The following is a 16796-nucleotide window of genomic DNA, read 5'->3' as shown; positions in this document are numbered from 1 at the left end:
GAAGGAGGCGCATCTGCGGAGGCCCTTGCGCAGCCCTCTGAAGGCGCCTGCAGGGCAGGCTGGGCAGGCTGGGCAGAGCAGGCAGGCCAGGGCTGCTGTGCAGCCGGCGGCTGCAGCGGGAGGGGAGGGCGCCTCCGGTGGTGGGCTCCAGAGCTGCATGGTGGGCCAGCGCTGCAGGGAGGTGGCACACGCTGGCTCCTCGTCCTCTTCCTCCTCGGACTGCCCGGGGGGTGAAAGTGGCCGCACTGTGCCTTCCCCTGCCAGCGGGACGGGTGCCCAGGCACAGTGCAGGATGGACCGGCGCGGGATGTGGGCTGGCCAGTCGAGGTGTGGGGCTTTGGGGAGGCAGTCCAGCAGCTCGTGTCCTTCCTCGCTCAGCAACACGGTCTGGTTGCGCCCAAAGCGGACCCGCCTGCGTGGTGGGGATGGCGGGAGGGCTGTGGGCACAAGCAGCTCACCCAGCACTCCTGCAGGTGTTGGGGGAGCGTCCAGCAGGATGGAGGGTGGTGGCAGTGGGAGAGGGCCATCCAACTTCCATCCATCCGTGTCCGGCTCGGAGGTGGGCAGGAGGTGGCGAGGGGGCAAGGTGTCCTCGCTTGTGAGCCTGGGAGGGAGAAAGGTGGTGAGGAGGCTGCCTTGGGGGCCCCAGGGGGAAGCCCTGGTGGCAGCAGACGCCAAAGGGTGCCAGGGTGTGGGCGGAGGGGGCGCTGGGGCCAGGGCTGCAGCAGTGGGCAAGGAGCAAAGGGGCTTCCCAGTTGGTGAGCAGCAGGCATGCGGCATGTCCTGGGCATCCCGCGCGTCGACCCCAGCCCTAGCCATGCCATGCCCTGCTCTTTGGGGGGCCCAGGCCAGGCGCAGGTCTGTGGCTCTGGGCTGCATCGGGCTCTTGCCTGCGGTGGGCCTGGCCAGGGCTGTGGGGCAGCCCCCCTGCAGGCCAGGCCTCCGCTTACCCTGCCTGCCGGCTGGCTGCACAGTCCTGCGTGTCCACCGTGGGCAGGAAGGAGGCTGCTGGAAGAGGAGGCAGAGAGGCAGTGAGTGAGGGCAGCCCGTGGGCGGAGCCCCAGCTGGGGCCGAGGGCGGTGGGCGCTGGCGGCGCTGGGCTGTCTTGGCCGGGAGGCGCTGCCGAGCGTGCCTGTGCTCTGGGCCGGGGCTGCTCACCTCCGGGCTCGTCCACGCTGCCGTTGCCCAGGCTGCCAGCACTGCCACGAGGCCCCTGCACAGCCCAAGAGAGCGCTGCCTTAGGGGCGAGCATCCACGCTGCGCCAAGAGGCGCCCTGCTCGCGGAAGGGCTGCGCGGGGCACGCAGAGCTGAGGCTGCAGGCAGGCTTGCGCGCAGCACCGTCAGGCTGCCCTTGCTGCAGGTGCTGCCGCGGCCTCAGCCCTCTCGCTGCCCGCGCCAGCTCGGGGCCATGCCCAGGCTGACTCCTACCTTGGGCCAGGGCCTTTTCCCCGCCGGCACCAACACCACCGCTATGCACAGGATCGTGAAGACGTTGACGACCGAGGGCATGTGGGCCAGGCACACCACAAAAAGGCTCAGCACCACAAACTCGCCCACGACGCTCAGCCTCCGAGGCTCCATGCCGCCACCGGAAGCGCGCCGCGAGCGTGCAGCCTGCTCAGCGCTCCGCCTCCACGTCCTGCTCCAAGAGTGCCACCCAAAACACAGCACCCACCTCTGAGCACGCCGCCCCTTGCAGCCACCCTCCCCCTCCCCGACCAAGGCAGACCAGCAGCCCCCAAAGCCCTGCTCCCCACCGCCCCTCCAACGCCCCTCCACCAACCTCCCCGGCCCTGACCGCTCCGCTCTGCTCTGCGGCTCACCCTGTGCACGCTCCTCCGCACCCCAAGATCGACAGTGTCAATCTGACACCAGGAGAAGAGCCAAAGGCCGCCGAGAGCAACTCTGCAAAAAGCAGGGCACGGTGCGCTCACTCCGTTGGCCTTGCCTGGCTGCCTGCTCCCGCGGCTGCTTTCCCACGTGTGATGCGGGGACACCGGGTGGTGAGCAGCAAGGGCGCAGAATGGTGCCCGAGCGTGGCTGGGCTTCGCGGCGGGGACGTTTGCCTGATTGTGGCACTTGTGCCCACCGAGGGAGCGTGCAGCGGGTGGTGGGCGCTGGGGGGGCGACAAAGCCAGGGAGAGCGCCCCGAGGGGAGGAGAGACTGCAGAGAGATGGAAGGAGCCAGCTCTTACCCCGCTGCCTTGCTCCTTCGCCCCAGCTCAACGCCACGCTCTCCACCTGCTCGCGCACTCGCTCGCACACTCGCTCGCTCGCTCGCTCACAGGCAAAGTGACAGCGGCACTTCCCCCAGCCCCACCTCCAGAAAGACCCCGGCATTGTGATGCCATGGTGACATCACTTCCACACACCTTGTCTGCCAGGGCACCCCCAGGCCCCACCTGACGCTGCTCTCACCCAAACCCCAACAAGGCGCAGCCCACCAAGGCCAGCCCCAACACAGCTCCCGCCAGCACAAAGCCCAACCAAAGCCCAGAGTCATCCCTGACAAGCCCATGCCGAGCCCGTGGCTCATTCTTTCTTTGGGCACTTTTCCCCTTCTGGACGGGTTGCTGCTGTGCCCTCCAATTGTGCACAGCAATCTTGTTGCAATTGTGAGCGGAAACGGCACACAAGCCATTTGCAGCACGCCTGCGGGGAGCTTTCTGGCGTGAGGCCCCAATTGGCAGAAGCTGCTCCTGCTTCTCTAGACTTTGTATAGGCAGCTTCCTTGTTATCCTCAAGCACAAGGCAACAGTGACTTGCTACAAGACTGGAGCAAAGGGCAGGGACCAACTGATTTCTTCTAACCCACTGGCTACCATTGAGGACTTGAGGGCGATGGAAGTGAACACTGTGGTCCCCATCAGGAGCACATATTGTGTCTGTGCAAAGAGCGCTGCAGAACGGGCATTGCTTCCAGCAGCCGTGCAGCCCTTCAACTCCGATTGTATGAGGTTTCCAGTTCCAAGCTTTCAGATGAGGCATGGAAAATGCCTGTTTCAGCTTTGCTAGCACAGGGGCCAGAGCTTTACTCATTGCCTCCTCCAGGAGCTCTAGCTCCTTTCTTTCTTGATGCTCAGTGCTTTTCAGATGACTTCTGGGAAGTTCAGAATTAGCTCCAAGTCTGCTCCCAAATTCCTCTAGCCACAGGGAGACATTGCCACAGTTCTCTTGGACAACTGGAGTTGTAGGCGCAAAGCTAGCAGCAGCAGCAAGAGTCTGGAATGAATTCAGGGAAACATGGAACAAGTTCTTCAGCCTTGAATTGTTCTTGTCTAAGCAATAGTTGTTAACACACTTTTCAACGAAACCTTCTAAAACATGTTGGGGGAAATGAATGTGCTGCCTGAACTTCTCACCATTCTCTTCCTCCGCAAGAGACAGGAGAATAGCCGTTTCTAGTTGAGATCGATGGCCACTGAAAGCTGGAGAGTTAGAGCTCCTTTCCCAGGCTATATCAAGAGCAGTCTTCACAGACACTGCCTGTCAAAGAGCTCCTGAAAGCTCGTCACATAAAAAAAATCAGCAACTGCTGTGATAGAGGGCACTGCTTGGCAGGACATGTGGAAACTTGTGAAGAAGTCTTCTCTCTGGCCCCGCAGGTAGAAAGTGGGGTCGTTTGCTCTTGTGAAAGCCTTCTGCATCTTTGCCAACCTTTCTGCTGCCACTTTGCCTAGAGACACTGCTGAATGTCTTCTGTATCCATGAGTGAAGACATATGTGGAGTTCCTGGCTGCCGAGTCCACCTGTTCTCTTATTTCATGCAGTCTGTCATGTGCAACTTTGGTTGTCATGCATTGGCTCCTGTTCCTTTGTGTCGATGGGGAGGCTGATGAGCTGTGTGATGCGGTCGTGAAGCTGCTCCGTTCTGGTAATAGCGCAGCTGCGCAAAGGCTTTTTCCTGAAGGGCAGTGCTCCCTTCAGGACCACCTGCTTGGAAATAGCTTCGATTGGGCAGGTCTCTCTCAGGGAGTGGTCCTCTCAGGTCCCGAGTACAATTGTTTGTTGTCCCCACTGTAACGCTGAGCCATCTATTTCGTAGGCCCTCCGCACGGTGTCTGGTTCACTCCCCCAGGTGACATGACAGTTTTGATCCCACACTTTCCTCCAGTTCAAGTCTTGTGGAAGATTCATGGCTTGCTAGACATATGATGGAGAGATGGGAGTTCGAGACTTGTATGCCCAGGCCCCAATCATATAGACGCACCGTTGGTATTATTCCCGATACGGTTGATTCTCTCTTTCATATTAACTGGAATGATCCCAAGGGGAATGGGGCTCCCTGTGTGCGTGGGCAGTGGCAACCAAGCTGTAATTTGGGGAGTAGTCACTCAATGTGCAAAACCTTTCCTTAGCTCCAAAACCAGATTGCTAGCTGTACGTTCTAACCATTCCCTCAACTGGTTTAAATCAACTAGGTGAACCAACCCCATGCCAATCCATAGGACCTATAACATTGGAACACTACATGAGCACATTACAGGCGATTGTGGGAGGTGTGTGATGGGCTCGACCATCGTCGGGAACCAATTCTGAGAAGAAAGGAAAAGAAAACTTCTGGGATGTGAGTGTTAAAATTTTAGCCTTAACATTTCACAGAATCACAGGCTCAGAGAATGGTGGAGGTTGGAAGGGACCTCCGGAGATCCTGGAGTCCAACGCCCCTGCTCAGCCAGGGTCCTCTGGAGCATATTGCCCAGGATTGGGCCAGGCGGCTTTTGAATATCTCCAGGGAAGGAGACTCCACAACCTCTCTGGGCAACCTGGTCGAGTGCTCCGGAACCCTCTCCGCACCCCCAAAAAAAGGCCTAGATTCCCTCAACACCCCCATGACAAGGCCCAGCACCCCCACAACAACACCCAGATCCCCTCTGCACCCCCAACACAAGGTCCAGATCCCCTCTGCACCCCAAAACAAGGCCCAGCACCCCAAAAACAAGGCCCTGATCCCCTCTGCACCCCCACAACAAACCCAGCTCCCCCAACACAAGGCCCACCTCCTCTAAGCGCCCCCACAACAACACCCAGATCCCCTCTGCACCCCCAACACAAGGTCCAGATCCCCTCTGCACCACAAAACAAAGACCAGCACCCCCAACACAAGGACCAACTCCCCTCTGCACCCCCCACGACAAGACCAGCACCCCCAACACAACACCCCACTCCCCCCTGCACCCCCGCCACAAGCCCAGCACCAGCAGACACCCTGACCAGAAGGCTAGCCCGCGAGTTTATTGTATACATGTGTTGGGAAGTACGACTAGCATCTGAAATACAAAGGGATGAAATGAAATGCAGCTTCCAGCAGCAATGATCTCTTGCACTGCCTGCAAGGGATGCCATGGGAAATGCATCCTTTGCCAAGAAGCATTTTATTTCTTCCTCTCTGTTTGGCTCTTGCTTGAAATGTTCCAGCAGAGTGTTCTCACCAGGGAGGTTTATGTTTGGTTCTGCAGGAGGAGGTGCACTGGAAGATACTTTGTAGAGCCATTGTTTCCAGAGGCTAGCCAAGTGTTGCCTCAGCTTTTCTTCATGCAGCTCTTCCTTCTTTAGCGACAAAGCCACCAGTTGCCTTCTCTTGACAAGCTCGTGTTCACATTCTGGCTTCTTCTGATGCCCTTTGCTCGGATTCTTCTCCCGTTCAATGAACTCGGCAGACTTTCTCTGTGTCTCTTCCACAAGTGCTTCTCTCAGATCTTGCGGTTGATTTTCAATGCTTGCTTTCCGCTGAATCAAAAGCCCACTGGCGTCATCTTCCCTGAAATACGGTTCCAAGCCTTTCCAGAGGGTCTCCTATTTATCTTGCACTTCCTCCATAAGGCTTCTTCGGGTCACATGCGGAACGTCTCCCTTTCTAATCCGATTGTTCCGTTTCATTTGCAAGTCTAGGATGTGGCTCCCCAGCTGCCAGGTCCACTGGCTGTCGGTTGTTCCTAAGCTGTTGTCTGCGGCAACTTCCCAAGTGTTTTGGAAAGGGAAAACAAACTTTTCATTCAGCAGAGCCTTCCACAAGTCACTCATACGAACTTTCAAGCTCGAGAGCCTTGGAATAGTGCCCTGCGATCCCTTCTTGGCAGCTTGGAGAATTGTGCTCTTTAACTGCTGCACGTGCTGGCTGTCTGTGGGGTTGGGTGGGGCCCTGGGTGGGTTTCCTTGCCACCCAGAGGTGAGCAAAGTAGTGACGGTGGGTGTTCACATCAAAGCGGATGACATCGCTGAAGCAGGTGACATGGCAGAATGCCTGCTGGGCGGCTGGGTGGCTGTCCCTGCCATTTCCTCCAGCTTTTCCTGCAGGCGTCTTTGTCCTTGCATGTTTTGTTCCTGGGCAGTTATTTCTCCAATATTGTGGTGCACAAAGCAGCAGCTTGGTGAAAGATTGACTTGCTTCATCTGGAGAAAAGCCTGCCCAGCTAGCTGAAGGACATCTTGCATGTCTCCAGGATTTTCTCCCAAGATATTGATCAGAGTCATGTTGCCAATGCCAATGCCAAAGGTGGCTAGCTCATTGTCATCATTAAGTGACTGCTTATTGGCCACCTCCATGGCACAAAGTCCTCCCGTGTCAACAATCAGCCTGTAATCAAAGTCCACGACCTCTTGGGGTTTCTCGTCCACCTGAAGCAGCTGCATAAACGCTCCCCGCGTGCCTCTCCCCGCACTGACGTTCCACTGCAGACCAAACATGGCATTCAGCAGGCTTGACTTCCCTGGGCTCTGGATGCCAAGCACTGAGAGAACAAACGCTCTTCTCTCCCCTAGCTTCTCAATTAACTTGTCAAAGATTGCCCCAAGCCATCGTCACCGTACAGACGAAGCATCACCATCCACCACTTCAAGGGCATACCCTGAAACCGTCAGATCGACTGCCACTTCAGGTAGTTTGCAAAAACATTCATCTTTTGAGTTCAAGGATTCTAGAGCTTCACGAATCTGCCCTACTTCTCTCAAAAGACGCTTGAGACCAATGGATGAATCATTGACTGCATTGGAGAGGGCTTCTAACTTATTCATCAATGCTGTTTTCAGACTGGTTTTTTTCATTGCTTTTCTTTATTTCCAGGATTTGATACCTTCACTGATGATACTCTTTCTGAAGTTCCTCCAAGTGCTCAGAGGACAGGTCATCCCTAAAGACCTTCATCCACTGCAGCAAGTATTTCTTGGTGTCTCTTGCCTGTGCCTGGAGAAAAGCGAGGACTGATTTCATCAGCTGCTTGAGGGGGAACGCTCTGTCGAGTTGCTTTCTTCGTCCTGCACACTTCTCTGGCTCACTTTGGCTCCCATGATGTTCTATGTTCTTGTTCCTCTTTTCCTGCAAGCGGGGGAGCTCTTTCTCCTTTTTACACCATGGGTACCATAGTTGTCCTTGAAGAGGCAGTAGCTGTGATTTGATCTCAAACACAATTTCTCCTTTGTCAAGAATCCCACCAAGGTTCTTGCCTTTGCTTTGGCTCTCACACACTCTTCTGCCTCTTTAGCCACAATAAATCCACGTTGGCGAGCTGTGTCCTGACAAGCATCAAGCCTTAAAAGGTTGTTTGACCTTGCTAGCAGAGCTCTGATTGTTTTTACCAGCTCCTCTACTAATTCTGCTGTGTTTCTGTTCTGGATACCTCTTTTTACATTCTGGCTAGATCGGCCACACGCAACATTCTCTTCTTCAGTGAAAAGACAAATCAAAGGCTTTTGAGACTGCCACGGGTCACGTACAATGTTCATGCCTTTCTTGTCACTCTGGTCAGACTCAGCTAACTGAGAGCCTCCTTCACAGAAGAGATCTGCTGTAAAAACGGCAATTGTTGTTCATGACCTCTAGCATCTCCATGCAGGTTACAGAAAGCAACACAGCCGTCAAAAGTGTCGTCAGCACTGCCACTGGCACAGGACCAAGAGATCTGCACAACACCTGTCATTAGAAGACAGCCTTTGGTGCTGCCTTTGCAATGTCGGTGGCAGAAAGTGTCGTGTTTGTGTTTAGTCGGCAGAGCATTCAGGAGCTGAGCCTTGGAAGAGGAAGGAGAACTCCCGATCCGTAGGAAGGACACGATGAGTGTGTCTGCCTGATCAATCGGTTTGTTTTTGTGCCTCTGAATTGTGGTCTGCTCCTCTGAATTGTGGTCTGCTTTCCCAATTGTTCCGTCCCTTTCCAGCTCTTTTTAACTTGGCTGAGGGAACTCTCTTGGTGCGGTGCATGGATTTGGTAGCAGGAGGGGGAGCGCCAAGTGGCACAAAGCGAGGTTTGTTGAAATGTACTGGCTCGTGAAATCAGGGGCACCATGAAACATCGCCACCTGGAGGTCCATGGCATGTGTGTGTGTCAGACCTGCTGTAACAGAGGCATCCCCTTCTTCACGCTCAGCATTGAAAAACTCACTGTCAATATCTGAGGCACTATCTGAGCACTCAGCGCCAAGGCTTGTTGCATTCGGAGTGCTCAGAACGCCTTCTTTTGCTTTGCCATGCTCCTGGCAAACCAGATACCTTCCACGGTAGTCCAGCATCAGCAGCTTGTGCCGAAAATGGAAGGGGTATTCACTGCCAATCCTGGGCTGGCTGTCACACAGGGCAGTCTTGTGGATAACCTGAAGATCTGCCCTCCCCCTTTTCCTTGCGTAGCAATTTTCTAGTCCCGGGTGTTTGATCAAGTGGAGGACCTCTTGGCCTCTGGAACGCTCATTCCTTTTAGGATCCTCCCACTGTTCTGCTGAGGGTGATGGCTTGGATGAATCTTTCCGCTCAGCCCTCTGACCGATTTCAATTCTCCCCCGTTTTATAACTTCTTTCTGCAGATCACTGTTGGAGGCTACATAGTCTCCATTCACAGGGGAATTCAGATCTTGCTCCAGAGCGCCCCCAGGATCACATCCACCGCGCTTTGTAAGGATCTCACGGACTTCTTCTGACAGCCAGTTTCCTATGTGATGGTTCATCTGAGCTAAGCATTTAAACTTCTCTTCTGGAGACATGTTTTTGCATGTTGCTGCTCTACTCAGCCCTGTCAGGAGCAGGAAAGCCTGAGTTCGGGGAACGGCTGGCTTCCTAAGACTCAGGGAGCATTCCTGCGCCTCCTTCATATCACTTCACATGGTGTTTCACTCTCGCCTCCCGCAGAGTCTTGCACAGAGGTTTATTGACGCTGGCCCGGAGGTGGCAAAGGCGTCTAGCTCCGCGGGCGCTGGTTACTGGCACGTCTGCCCAGGCGCGGAGCCTGCTGCTGGCCCCAATCAGCTGGCCCTTGCCTGGCGCCTCCTCAGCACTCGTCGTGGCCTTCGCAGGAAGGAGGCGCATCTGCGGAGGCCCTTGCGCAGCCCTCTGAAGGCGCCTGCAGGGCAGGCTGGGCAGGCTGGGCAGAGCAGGCAGGCCAGGGCTGCTGTGCAGCCGGCGGCTGCAGCGGGAGGGGAGGGCGCCTCCGGTGGTGGGCTCCAGAGCTGCATGGTGGGCCAGCGCTGCAGGGAGGTGGCACACGCTGGCTCCTCGTCCTCTTCGTCCTCGGACTGCCCGGGGGGTGAAAGTGGCCGCACTGTGCCTTCCCCTGCCAGCGGGACGGGTGCCCAGGCACAGTGCAGGATGGACCGGCGCGGGATGTGGGCTGGCCAGTCGAGGTGTGGGGCTTTGGGGAGGCAGTCCAGCAGCTCGTGTCCTTCCTCGCTCAGCAACACGGTCTGGTTGCGCCCAAAGCGGACCCGCCTGCGTGGTGGGGATGGCGGGAGGGCTGTGGGCACAAGCAGCTCACCCAGCACTCCTGCAGGTGTTGGGGGAGCGTCCAGCAGGATGGAGGGTGGTGGCAGTGGGAGAGGGCCATCCAACTTCCATCCATCCGTGTCCGGCTCGGAGGTGGGCAGGAGGTGGCGAGGGGGCAAGGTGTCCTCGCTTGTGAGCCTGGGAGGGAGAAAGGTGGTGAGGAGGCTGCCTTGGGGGCCCCAGGGGGAAGCCCTGGTGGCAGCAGACGCCAAAGGGTGCCAGGGTGTGGGCGGAGGGGGCGCTGGGGCCAGGGCTGCAGCAGTGGGCAAGGAGCAAAGGGGCTTCCCAGTTGGTGAGCAGCAGGCATGCGGCATGTCCTGGGCATCCCGCGCGTCGACCCCAGCCCTAGCCATGCCATGCCCTGCTCTTTGGGGGGCCCAGGCCAGGCGCAGGTCTGTGGCTCTGGGCTGCATCGGGCTCTTGCCTGCGGTGGGCCTGGCCAGGGCTGTGGGGCAGCCCCCCTGCAGGCCAGGCCTCCGCTTACCCTGCCTGCCGGCTGGCTGCACAGTCCTGCGTGTCCACCGTGGGCAGGAAGGAGGCTGCTGGAAGAGGAGGCAGAGAGGCAGTGAGTGAGGGCAGCCCGTGGGCGGAGCCCCAGCTGGGGCCGAGGGCGGTGGGCGCTGGCGGCGCTGGGCTGTCTTGGCCGGGAGGCGCTGCCGAGCGTGCCTGTGCTCTGGGCCGGGGCTGCTCACCTCCGGGCTCGTCCACGCTGCCGTTGCCCAGGCTGCCAGCACTGCCACGAGGCCCCTGCACAGCCCAAGAGAGCGCTGCCTTAGGGGCGAGCATCCACGCTGCGCCAAGAGGCGCCCTGCTCGCGGAAGGGCTGCGCGGGGCACGCAGAGCTGAGGCTGGAGGCAGGCTTGCGCGCAGCACCGTCAGGCTGCCCTTGCTGCAGGTGCTGCCGCGGCCTCAGCCCTCTCGCTGCCCGCGCCAGCTCGGGGCCATGCCCAGGCTGACTCCTACCTTGGGCCAGGGCCTTTTCCCCGCCGGCACCAACACCACCGCTATGCACAGGATCGTGAAGACGTTGACGACCGAGGGCATGTGGGCCAGGCACACCACAAAAAGGCTCAGCACCACAAACTCGCCCACGACGCTCAGCCTCCGAGGCTCCATGCCGCCACCGGAAGCGCGCCGCGAGCGTGCAGCCTGCTCAGCGCTCCGCCTCCACGTCCTGCTCCAAGAGTGCCACCCAAAACACAGCACCCACCTCTGAGCACGCCGCCCCTTGCAGCCACCCTCCCCCTCCCCGACCAAGGCAGACCAGCAGCCCCCAAAGCCCTGCTCCCCACCGCCCCTCCAACGCCCCTCCACCAACCTCCCCGGCCCTGACCGCTCCGCTCTGCTCTGCGGCTCACCCTGTGCACGCTCCTCCGCACCCCAAGATCGACAGTGTCAATCTGACACCAGGAGAAGAGCCAAAGGCCGCCGAGAGCAACTCTGCAAAAAGCAGGGCACGGTGCGCTCACTCCGTTGGCCTTGCCTGGCTGCCTGCTCCCGCGGCTGCTTTCCCACGTGTGATGCGGGGACACCGGGTGGTGAGCAGCAAGGGCGCAGAATGGTGCCCGAGCGTGGCTGGGCTTCGCGGCGGGGACGTTTGCCTGATTGTGGCACTTGTGCCCACCGAGGGAGCGTGCAGCGGGTGGTGGGCGCTGGGGGGGCGACAAAGCCAGGGAGAGCGCCCCGAGGGGAGGAGAGACTGCAGAGAGATGGAAGGAGCCAGCTCTTACCCCGCTGCCTTGCTCCTTCGCCCCAGCTCAACACCACGCTCTCCACCTGCTCGCGCACTCGCTCGCACACTCGCTCGCTCGCTCGCTCACAGGCAAAGTGACAGCGGCACTTCCCCCAGCCCCACCTCCAGAAAGACCCCGGCATTGTGATGCCATGGTGACATCACTTCCACACACCTTGTCTGCCAGGGCACCCCCAGGCCCCACCTGACGCTGCTCTCACCCAAACCCCAACAAGGCGCAGCCCACCAAGGCCAGCCCCAACACAGCTCCCGCCAGCACAAAGCCCAACCAAAGCCCAGAGTCATCCCTGACAAGCCCATGCCGAGCCCGTGGCTCATTCTTTCTTTGGGCACTTTTCCCCTTCTGGACGGGTTGCTGCTGTGCCCTCCAATTGTGCACAGCAATCTTGTTGCAATTGTGAGCGGAAACGGCACACAAGCCATTTGCAGCACGCCTGCGGGGAGCTTTCTGGCGTGAGGCCCCAATTGGCAGAAGCTGCTCCTGCTTCTCTAGACTTTGTATAGGCAGCTTCCTTGTTATCCTCAAGCACAAGGCAACAGTGACTTGCTACAAGACTGGAGCAAAGGGCAGGGACCAACTGATTTCTTCTAACCCACTGGCTACCATTGAGGACTTGAGGGCGATGGAAGTGAACACTGTGGTCCCCATCAGGAGCACATATTGTGTCTGTGCAAAGAGCGCTGCAGAACGGGCATTGCTTCCAGCAGCCGTGCAGCCCTTCAACTCCGATTGTATGAGGTTTCCAGTTCCAAGCTTTCAGATGAGGCATGGAAAATGCCTGTTTCAGCTTTGCTAGCACAGGGGCCAGAGCTTTACTCATTGCCTCCTCCAGGAGCTCTAGCTCCTTTCTTTCTTGATGCTCAGTGCTTTTCAGATGACTTCTGGGAAGTTCAGAATTAGCTCCAAGTCTGCTCCCAAATTCCTCTAGCCACAGGGAGACATTGCCACAGTTCTCTTGGACAACTGGAGTTGTAGGCGCAAAGCTAGCAGCAGCAGCAAGAGTCTGGAATGAATTCAGGGAAACATGGAACAAGTTCTTCAGCCTTGAATTGTTCTTGTCTAAGCAATAGTTGTTAACACACTTTTCAACGAAACCTTCTAAAACATGTTGGGGGAAATGAATGTGCTGCCTGAACTTCTCACCATTCTCTTCCTCCGCAAGAGAGAGAATAGCCGTTTCTAGTTGAGATCGATGGCCATTGAAAGCTGGAGAGTTAGAGCTCCTTTCCCAGGCTATATCAAGAGCAGTCTTCACAGACACTGCCTGTCAAAGAGCTCCTGAAAGCTCGTCACATAATAAAATCAGCAACTGCTGTGATAGAGGGCACTGCTTGGCAGGACATGTGGAAACTTGTGAAGAAGTCTTCTCTCTGGCCCTGCAGGTAGAAAGTGGGGTCGTTTGCTCTTGTGAAAGCCTTCTGCATCTTTGCCAACCTTTCTGCTGCCACTTTGCCTAGAGACACTGCTGAATGTATTCTGTATCCATGAGTGAAGACAAATGTAGAGTTCCTGGCTGCAGAGTCCACCTGTTCTCTTATTTCATGCAGTCTGTCATGAATGCAACTTTGGTTGTCATGCATTGGCTCCTGTTCCTTTGTGTCGATGGGGAGGCTGATGAGCTGTGTGATGCGGTCGTGAAGCTGCTCCGTTCTGGTAATAGCACAGCTGCGCAAAGGCTTTTTCCTGAAGGGCAGTGCTCCCTTCAGGACCACCTGCTTGGAAATAGCTTCGATTGGGCAGGTCTCTCTCAGGGAGTGGTCCTCTCAGGTCCCGAGTACAATTGTTTGTTGTCCCCACTGTAACGCTGAGCCATCTATTTCGTAGGCCCTATGCACGGTGTCTGGTTCACTCCCCCAGGTGACATGACAGTTTTGATCCCACACATTCCTCCAGTTCAAGTCTTGTGGAAGATTCATGGCTTGCTAGACATATGATGGAGAGATGGGAGTTCGAGACTTGTATGCCCAGGCCCCAATCATATAGACGCACCGTTGGTATTATTCCCGATACGGTTGTTCTCTCTTTCATATTAACTGGAATGATCCCAAGGGGAATGGGGCTCCCTGTGTGCGTGGGCAGTGGCAACCAAGCTGTAATTTGGGGAGTAGTCACTCAATGTGCAAAACCTTTCCTTAGCTCCAAAACCAGATTGCTAGCTGTACGTTCTAACCATTCCCTCAACTGGTTTAAATCAACTAGGTGAACCAACCCCATGCCAATCCATATGACCTATAGCATTGGAACACTACATGAGCACGTTACAGGCGATTGTGGAAGGTGTGTGATGGGCTCGACCATCGACGGGAACCAATTCTGAGAAGAAAGGAAAAGAAAACTTCTGGGATGTGAGTGTTAAAATTTTAGCCTTAACATTTCACAGAATCACAGGCTCAGAGAATGGTGGAGGTTGGAAGGGACCTCCGGAGATCCTGGAGTCCAACGCCCCTGCTCAGCCAGGGTCCTCTGGAGCATATTGCCCAGGATTGGGCCAGGCGGCTTTTGAATATCTCCAGGGAAGGAGACTCCACAACCTCTCAGGGCAACCTGGTCGAGTGCTCCGGAACCCTCTCCGCACCCCCAAAAAAAGGCGTAGATCCCCTCAACACCCCCACAACAAGGCCCAGCACCGCCAAAACAACGCCCAGATCCCCTCAGTACCCCAAAAACAAGGCTCAGATCCCCTCAGCACCCTTACGACAAGCCCTCACCCCCAACACAAGGCCCACACCCTGAAAACAAGGCCCAGATGCCCTAAGCACCCCGAAAACAAGCCTAGTTCTCCCAAAACAACGCCCACCACCCCCAACACAACACCATGACCACTCAGGACCCCCACGACAAGCCCAGCACCCCCAACACAAGGCCCACGTCCCCTAAGCACCCCCAAAACAAGACCCAGATCCCCTCTCCACCCCCATAACAAGCCCAGCAAACCCTACACAATGCCCAGCACCCCCAACACAATGCCCTGATCCCCTCAGCACCCCCACGACAAGCCCAGCACTCCCAAAACAAGGCCCAGCACCCCAAAAACAAGGCCCTGATCCCCTCTCCACCCCCACAAAAAACCCAGCACCCCCAACACAAGGCCCATCTCCTCTAAGCACCCCCACAACAACACCCAAATCCCCTCAGCACCCCCAACACAATGCCCAGATCCCCTCTGCACCCCAGAACAAAGACCAGCACTCCAAAAACAAGGCCCTGATCCCTTCTGCACCCCCATGACAAGCCCAGCACCCCCAACACAAGGCCCACCTCCTCTAAGCACCCCCACAACAACACCCAGATCCCCTATGCACCCCCAACACAAGGTCCAGATCCCCTCTGCACCCCCCACGACAAGACCAGCACCCCCAACACAACGCCCCACTCCCCCCTGCACCCCCGCCACAAGCCCAGCACCAGCAGACACCCTGACCAGAAGGCTAGCCCGCGAGTTTATTGTATACATGTGTTGGGAAGTACGACTAGCATCTGAAATACAAAGGGATGAAATGAAATGCAGCTTCCAGCAGCAATGATCTCTTGCACTGCCTGCAAGGGATGCCATGGGAAATGCATCCTTTGGCAAGAAGCATTTTATTTCTTCCTCTCTGTTTGGCTCTTGCTTGAAATGTTCCAGCAGAGTGGTCTCACTAGGGAGGTTTATGTTTCGTTCTGCAGGAGGAGGTGCACTCGAAGATACTTTGTAGAGCCATTGTTTCCAGAGGCTAGCCAAGTGTTGCCTCAGCTTTTCTTCATGCAGCTCTTCCTTCTTTAGCGACAAAGCCACCAGTTGCCTTCTCTTGACAAGCTCGTGTTCACATTCTGGCTTCTTCTGATGCCCTTTGCTCGGATTCTTCTCCCGTTCAATGAACTCGGCAGACTTTCTCTGTGTCTCTTCCACAAGTGCTTCTCTCAGATCTTGCGGTTGATTTTCAATGCTTGCTTTCCGCTGAATCAAAAGCCCACTGGCGTCATCTTCCCTGAAATACGGTTCCAAGCCTTTCCAGAGGGTCTCCTATTTATCTTGCACTTCCTCCATAAGGCTTCTTCGGGTCACATGCGGAACGTCTCCCTTTCTAATCCGATTGTTCCGTTTCATTTGCAAGTCTAGGATGTGGCTCCCCAGCTGCCAGGTCCACTGGCTGTCGGTTGTTCCTAAGCTGTTGTCTGCGGCAACTTCCCGAGTGTTTTGGAAAGGGAAAACAAACTTTTCATTCAGCAGAGCCTTCCACAAGACACTCATATGAACTTTCAAGCTCGAGAGCCTTGAAATAGTGCCCTGCGATCCCTTCTTGGCAGCTTGGAGAATTGTGCTCTTTAACTGCTGCACGTGCTGGCTGTGTGTGGGGTTGGGTGGGGCCATGGGTGGGTTTCCTTGCCACCCAGAGGTGAGCAAAGTAGTGACTGCGGGTGACATGGCAGAATGCCTGCTGGGCGGCTGGGTGGCTGTCCCTGCCATTTCCTCCAGCTTTTCCTGCAGGCGTCTTTGTGCTTGCATGTTTTGTTCCTGGGCACTTATTTCTCCAACATTGTGGTGCACAAAGCAGCAGCTTGGCGAAAGATTGACTTGCTTCATGCGGAGAAAAGCCTGCCCAGCTAGCTGAAGGACATCTTGCATGTCTCCAGGATTTTCTCCCAAGATATTGATCAGAGTCATGTTGCCAATGCCAATGCCAAAGGTGGCTAGCTCATTGTCATCATTAAGTGACTGCTTATTGGCCACCTCCATGGCACAAAGTCCTCCTGTGTCAACAATCAGCCTGTAATCAAAGTCCACGGCCTCTTGGCGTTTCTCGTCCACCTGAAGCAGCTGCATAAACGCTCCCCGCGTGCCTCTCCCCGCACTGACGTTCCACTGCAGACCAAACATGGCATTCAGCAGGCTTGACTTCCCCGGGCTCTGGATGCCAAGCACTGAGAGAACAAACGCTCTTCTCTCCCCTAGCTTCTCAATTTGTCAAAGATTGCCCCAAGCCATCGTCACCGTACAGACGAAGCATCACCATCCACCACTTCAAGGGCATACCCTGAAACCATCAGATCGACTGCCACTTCAGGTAGTTTGCAAAAACATTCATCTTTTGAGTTCAAGGATTCTAGAGCTTCACGAATCTGCCCTACTTCTCTCAAAAGACACTTGAGACCAATGGATGAATCATTGACTGCATTGGAGAGGGCTTCTAACTTATTCATCAATGCTGTTTTCAGACTGGTTTTTTTATTGCTTTTCTTTATTTCCAGGATTTGATACCTTCACTGATGATACACTTTCTGAAGTTCCTCCAAGTGCTCAGAGGACAGGTCATCCC

Source organism: Struthio camelus, chromosome 3 (genome assembly GCF_040807025.1).
Source record: "Struthio camelus isolate bStrCam1 chromosome 3, bStrCam1.hap1, whole genome shotgun sequence".
Classification (NCBI taxonomy): domain Eukaryota; kingdom Metazoa; phylum Chordata; class Aves; order Struthioniformes; family Struthionidae; genus Struthio; species Struthio camelus.
The sequence above is the reverse complement of the archived record's forward strand: the minus strand, read 5'-3'. Positions refer to the sequence as shown.